At 53.1% G+C, this 4175-nt stretch overlaps 1 long non-coding RNA gene across 1 annotated transcript; it reads left to right on the top strand.

Annotated features, from left to right (window-relative positions):
• Nucleotides 1-696: 696 nt before the first annotated feature.
• Nucleotides 697-4175, top strand: LOC115067074. Its single transcript, XR_003846507.1, has 3 exons — nucleotides 697-1106; nucleotides 1839-2148; nucleotides 2988-4175. It is a non-coding gene; the product is annotated as an uncharacterized LOC115067074 (long non-coding RNA).

Below are 4175 nucleotides of genomic sequence, written 5' to 3'. Positions count from 1 at the left end.
TGCCGTGCCTTCCGTGAGTGCTGGACTCAGTGGTGACTCACAGCCCTCGCCTCCGCCCCACGTCAGACTGAGTTCCTCCGTTCAGCACCCGCCTTAAAAACCAAACCCTAAGGAAACCGATCGTGTTCCCCGCAGCGTGAATCGAACTCAACCTGCTACTCAGCACACACATGAGGCACCCACTGGGTGCTGTGCACAGTCTCTGCACGCATAGGAGGACGCGGAGCTACCCTGCCCCGATCTTGACTCCCAGGCCACTGGGGCGGCATGGAAATTCCCCCGTCCCCTCCCCCCGGCGCTTCTGAGACCGAGACACAAACACCCCACAATGAAAACCAGATGGGACCGGCCGCGACTTCCGGGAGCCCAGCAGCCGAGCTCCTACTTTCCGCACTTTCAGTAACGTGTGCACTCAAGGGAAGAGACGGCCGAGCGCGTGCGCAGCTGGGACTGCGGTCCAGGGCCGCGTCGGGGTCCGAGAGAGCGGTCCCGCTTGCGGGGACTCAGCCCCGAAGGTGCTGGACTCCGCCGTGTGCGCGCGGCCACATCTGGGAGGACTTAGCACCCAGCACTGAATACCAGCCACCAACGCGGTACTCGGGACCGTGTCCGAGTTTCTCCAACCACTCTACGTTTCCACAACACGCCCCGTTTATGTCTTCCCAACGAGCCGAGCTCCTACTTTCCGCACTTTCAGTAACGTGTGCACTCAAGGGAAGAGACGGCCGAGCGCGTGCGCAGCTGGGACTGCGGTCCAGGGCCGCGTCGGGGTCCGAGAGAGCGGTCCCGCTTGCGGGGACTCAGCCCCGAAGGTGCTGGACTCCGCCGTGTGCGCGCGGCCACATCTGGGAGGACTTAGCACCCAGCGCTGAATACCAGCCACCAACGCGGTACTCCCGTGTCCGAGTTTCTCCAACCACTCTACGTTTCCACAACATGCCCCGTTTATGTCTTCCCTGCACGGGGAGGCCTGGGTGTGCGAAGCTTAGTACCCGTCCCCGAGGTGCTGTTTGCGAGGTGTTGGAGTCACGGCCGAAGAATGGATGCTGCTGTGTGCTCTGTGCGTAGGGTGCTTGAAGCTCAGTGTCTAGAGTGCTTGTAGCTCAGTGAGTAGAGTTTTTTTAACTCAGCGGGTAGAGTGCTTGTATAGCTCAGTAGGCAGAGTGCTTGTAGCTCAGTAGGGAGAGTGCTTGTAGCTCAGTGGATACAGTGCTTGTAACTCCGTGCGTAGAGTGCTTGTAGCTCGGTGGGCAGAGTGCTTGTAACTCAATGCATAGAGCGCTTGAGGCTCAGTGAGTAGAGTTCTTGTAACTCAGTGGGTAGAGTGCTTGTAGCTCAGTGAGTAGAGTTCTTGTAACTCCGTGGGTAGAGTGCTTGTAGCTCGGTGAATACAGTTCTTGTAACTCAGCGGGTGGAGTGCTTGTACATGCTTGAAGCTCAGTGTCTAGAGTGCTTGTAGCTCAGTGAGTAGAGTTTTTGTAACTCAGCGGGTAGAGTGCTTGTATAGCTCAGTAGGAAGAGTGCTTGTAGCTCAGTAGGCAGAGTGCTTGTAGCTCAGTGGATACAGTGCTTGTAGCTCCGTGCATAGAGTGCTTGTAGCTCGGTGGGCGGAGTGCTTGTAACTCAATGCATAGAGTGCTTGAGGCTCAGTGAGTAGAGTTCTTGTAACTCAACGGGTAGAGTGCTTGTAGCTCAGTGAGTAGAGTTCTTGTAACTCTGTGGGTAGAGTGCTTGTAGCTCGGTGAATACAGTTCTTGTAACTCGGTGGGTACACTCCTTGTAGCTCAGTTAACAAGACCAGAGAGCTAACCAAGCTATGTGTCTGCAACACCCCAAAGGTACTAAGCACCCAGCACTCACGTTGGGCCACTGAGATGGCACAGCAGGTCAAGGTGCCTCTGGCCCGGCCTGAACACCCGCCTGTGAGGGCTGCACCGACGGTGACTGAGTAACATCACTGGTCAACCAAGCACAGAGTACCCAGTTCGAATCCTCAGCACCTACCTCCAAAGCGGGCTTGGGTGCTTATGCCTGGTACTCCACGTGTGGGGGTGCCCTGCGCTCAGTCTCCCGTCGGGGTAACTTCCGGTTGTGTCCGACACCCGGTGGCAAGATGGGAAGTCGTCCTGGAAGTCTCTTCATGTTCCAGTGAGTACCGTGCACCCAGTACCTGGTGCTCACGACACTGGCCCATGTGTGTAGTATACAGCCGAGAACAGAGCAGACCCGGAAGTGGACTTTTCTTGGCGTCCCGAGCTGTCCAGGGAGAGAGATCCGGTTCGGTCTAACCCGGGGGCGGGGTACAGTACTTGCAGCTCAGTGGATGGAGTGCTTGTAGCACAGTGTGTAGAGTGCTTGTAGGTCAGTGGGTAGAGTGCTTGCAGCTCAGTGGGCAGAGTGCTTGTAGATCTTTGGGTACAGTGCTTGTAGGTAGCGGGCAGAGTGCTTCTAGGTCAGTGGGCAGAGTGCTTTGTAGGTCACTAGGTAGAGTTCTGGTAGTTCAGTGGGTAGAGTGCTTGTAGCTCAGTGGGTAGAGTGCTTGTAGCTCAGTGGGCGGAGTGTTTGTAGATCATTGGGTACAGTGCTTGTAGGTAGCGGGCAGAGTGCTTGTAGGTCAGTGTGTAGAACGCTTGTAGCTCAGTGGGCAGAGTGCTGGTAACTTCTTTTGATTCAGTGGTTTGCAACCGTAGTACTGAGTTCTAAGCACTCATTTTTTGATTATATGGTTTGTTGCAGTAGTACTGAGTTCTAAGCACTGATAGTTTTTGATTCTGTAGTTTCTCATGGTACTGAGTTCTAAGCACTCATATTTTCCGATTCGATGATTTCTTTGTATCAGTAGTAACTGAGTTCCAAGCACTGATTTTTTTGGTTCTGCAGTTTGTTCGTAACCACAGTACTGAGTTCTAATCACTGATTTTTTTTTATTCAATGATTTCTTTGTCATCATAGTACTGAGTTCTAAGCACTCATATTTTCAATTGCAGCCCGAGCTGTTTTTCGAGAATTTAAATTCTTCATTGCGTTTACTGTGTGACAAGCACTGCTGTCTGTGTATCTATCGGTCTGTCGTCTGTCCGTCTATCACGTAGACACATGAGCTCACACACGTCACAGGAGCCCCGGCCAGGCTTTCACCCACGCCGTGACCACTTGTGACGCTCTCTACGTCCTGTCCACCATGACGTCATCAGCTCTGCTCCACCCGCGCTCTCCCATGATGCTCTGCGACACCACAGGCCCTAAGCAGAGGAACCCAGGGACCCAGGGCCAGCCCTGCACGCCTGAACGTGACCTGCGTATACGTAAGTGCACGGCACGTATGTAAACTGCCCTGGATGTGTATAAGCGCTCTGCACGTGTGTAAACTGAACTGCATGTGTGTCCGTGCACTGTGTGTATGTAAAATGCCCTGCACGTAAGTGCGCTGCACATATGTAAACTGAACTGCATGTGTGTAAGTGCGCTGTGTGTCTGTAAGTGTCGTGCCTGAATATAAGCCGGATTCATGTAACTGCATCGCATGCACGTAAACTGCCCTGCATGCGTGTAAGTACACTACATGTACGTGAGCTGCACTGCATGTGTGCAAGTGCATCACATGTATGTAAACTGCCCTGCACATGTGTAAAGTGCATCACATGTATGTAAACTGCCCTGCGTGTGTGCAAGTGCATCACATGTATGTAAACTGCCCTGCACATGTGTAAAGTGCATCACATGTATGTAAACTGCCCTGCGTGTGTGCAAGTGCATCACATGTATGTAAACTGCCCTGCACATGTGTAAAGTGCATCACATGTATGTAAACTGCCCTGCGTGTGTGCAAGTGCATCACATGTATGTAAACTGCCCTGCACATGTGTAAAGTGCCCTGAATGTGTGTAAGAGCACTGCATGTGTGCAAACGGAACTGCGTGTAAGTGCACTGCAGGAGTATAAACTGCATGTATGTAAGTGCATCGCATGCACGTAAATTGCCCTGCATGTGTGTAAGAGCACTGCATGCATGTAAACTGCCCTGTATATGTGTAAGAGCGCCGCACATGTGTGAACTGCACTGCACGTGTGTAGGAGCACTGCGTGTGTGTGAACTGCCCTGCATGTGTGCACGTGGACTGCATGTGTGTGAACTGAACTGTGTTGTGTAAGTAGACCGCAAGTAAGTGCACTGC

The sequence above is a fragment of the Nannospalax galili genome, unplaced genomic scaffold, assembly GCF_000622305.1.
Source record: "Nannospalax galili isolate Female #2095 unplaced genomic scaffold, S.galili_v1.0 scaffold3005, whole genome shotgun sequence".
Taxonomy (NCBI): domain Eukaryota; kingdom Metazoa; phylum Chordata; class Mammalia; order Rodentia; family Spalacidae; genus Nannospalax; species Nannospalax galili.
The sequence above is the reverse complement of the archived record's forward strand: the minus strand, read 5'-3'. Positions and strand labels throughout refer to the sequence as shown.